The following is a 2,538-nucleotide window of genomic DNA, read 5'->3' as shown; positions in this document are numbered from 1 at the left end:
CAATTCCAAGTTCCACAAAGACAATCTCTGGGCCAAGCTAAGTACCAGAGTGAAGGAGGGGTTTTCTTTTATTTCCTTTTGTCTGTATTTAAATCCGTATGTCGAGGCACATCGACTTTGAGTTTAATTTACCGCACGTATTTATAATTATTACATTTACTATTGTCCTTTGTAAATACTTGTCTATTTTCATTACATGTGTTCATTATAAGAAGCTGTATCTGCGATTTTTTTTTTGTCGTGGCGTTCGAGTATAAACCACTGTGCATCAATTTCTGTGCCCCCGTCGCACCCACATTGCGCCCTGCCCTCCTGCACACATTAAAATCTCTGAGAATCAACGTGTCGGCCTCCTATTAAGGAAAGACCGCTCGACTGTCCAGGGCTGGCAGTGTTTACCGCCCGTCACCACAAATTGAGTCGGGGGGATTAACCTTGGCCGCCAGCGCCTTGACAATATCGATATACACAACAAAATTACAACCCATGATCATTTATAAATGTTGTTGTTCGTCTTTCGGCTGCTCCCGTTATGGGTCGCCACAGTGGATCATCCGTTCTGATCCGCATACTGATTTGGCATAGGTTTTACGCCAGATGCCCTTCCTGACGCAACCCTGGTCCCCTCTTACGACACAGGGATAAGGATTGGGTTTCACCATGATTCCGGGCTGCCCTACACCCTTTCGTAGCGCGGCCCAGTGCAGAGCTCCCGTCCTCAAGCGATCCTCCAACCCAAGCCTCCGAGTAGCCGGATTACAGGCGCACGCCACTACGCCCGGTCCATGATCATTTGTAAATATGTTTTATAAACAGATACTGCACAGTAACTTTTGAATTAAGTGTTCGGTCTGTTTATTTGATCTTTCTTTGTGCATTTCCACCGATAAACTGAAGCTCTGTGAGCCACATTGGGATTGTAGAAGGGCCAGATTGGAGGAGAGCTCAGCATAGTGGACACTTTTACTAAAGTTTACTTTCGACTGAACCAAACTGAATAAAATTTGAAAGTAAATGTAGAAACCGTAAGCAGAATTGCGATACTTAATTACCATATGCCTCCAAGATTCGGTGAGCAGACACGAAGTGGAGAGATAAAAATCATGACAAACAAAGGCACACATTTATGTATAAATATAAGTATGTACAATAAATAAAACAGCCTGGTGTTGGCATAGTGGTTTGGGTAGTGGCTTGTGATCCAGCTTGCGATCCAAAAGGTCCTAAGTTCAAGCCCCGTTGGCTGCTTGAATTAATACACACCAGGAGGTTGACTCAGCCTGTCATCCTTCCAAGGTTGGCAAAGTGGGTACCAGTGTACTGGGCCCGGTGTATGCCCCAGTTAAAATAGGTGTACCATATCCCTGTGTCGTAAGAGGTGACCAGGGTTGCATCAGGAAGGGCATCCGGCGTAAAACATGTGCCAAATCACTATGTGGATCATACGGATGATCCACTGTGGCGACCCCTTATGGGATCAGCCAAAAGAAGAAGACAATGAATAAAACATTTAAATATATTTTTAATTTGTGTCTTCTTATAAGTTTATGGTGTGTTTTGGACAATTGCACATTATTTGTCAACATTTGAATGCCCCACATATACTGTATACTGGGCCGCTTGATGTCTGCACTTGTGCAGTGCACTCTATGCATCTACTTCCCCAACATGAAGGAAAGACTCATGAACTTGTATTTTATGGCCTTCAAAGCCATCCCACAACCAAGTTGACTGAATAAAAAATGTGTGTAATGGTAAAAGCCAGCTTCATACAAAGTTACAGGATGATTGGATGGAAAATGCAGTCAGCATTAAAATAAATCAATCAATCAGTGTTCTGCAAGCATGGGTTGCAGTGTTTCACAGAGTAGGAATATATATATTTTATTCCACCCTCACTTTATCTATATTAGTTTTCTCTGTAACCAATTGAGCAATTCACGAGTACCCTTCATTCCACCTGTGGATAATTTTTGTTAACAAAGTTAAATGATGATTGGATGGAAAATGTGGCCGGTGTGATGGAAAATGCAAGGCGGAGTAGCAGAGTCAAGGTTTGAAATAACCTTCTCCACCATCTCAGGTACAAAAGACGAGTCCATGGCACAATATTTGAAAGCAAACAGAATTGAGGCATTCAGCCTACTCACGAGCGGCGGCGGCTGTGGTGCCATTTGAAGAGAGGGAAGGGATGGAAGGAGAGCATACTCCAGAGACAGACTTAACAAGGTGCCATCAGGGTTTTTTTTTAGATGTTTTTTGTCTCTCCGAAGAGTGGACACACACTTGTTTCGGACTTTTTGGAAAACACTGAGATTGCCTTCGGATTAGCCTTCAAGGAAGAGAAGGCAAGTTTTTTTCAGACCAACTGCCTCACAACAAGATTCAGTGTACCATGGGCTGGAAGAAGGATAGGATAATTGAAGATGCCATGGGATGAATCTGTGCATGAGAGAGACAGCAGGTTTCTGTGAAAGAATTCCCAGGCTGAGTTAACATCAGGGACAGAAGATTATGGGAGACAAGTCCTGAAGAGAG

The 2,538-nt window shown here is 43.3% G+C and overlaps 1 pseudogene; it reads right to left on the bottom strand.

Annotated features, from left to right (window-relative positions):
• Positions 1 to 642: 642 nt before the first annotated feature.
• On the bottom strand, positions 643 to 783 carry LOC147023477 (signal recognition particle RNA; annotated as a pseudogene).
• Positions 784 to 2,538: the final 1,755 nt, after the last annotated feature.

The sequence above is a fragment of the Eptatretus burgeri genome, chromosome 7 (genome assembly GCF_056783735.1).
Source record: "Eptatretus burgeri isolate ZD-2024b chromosome 7, Ebu_testis_v1, whole genome shotgun sequence".
Taxonomy (NCBI): domain Eukaryota; kingdom Metazoa; phylum Chordata; class Myxini; order Myxiniformes; family Myxinidae; genus Eptatretus; species Eptatretus burgeri.
This window is presented reverse-complemented; position numbering and strand designations above follow the sequence as displayed.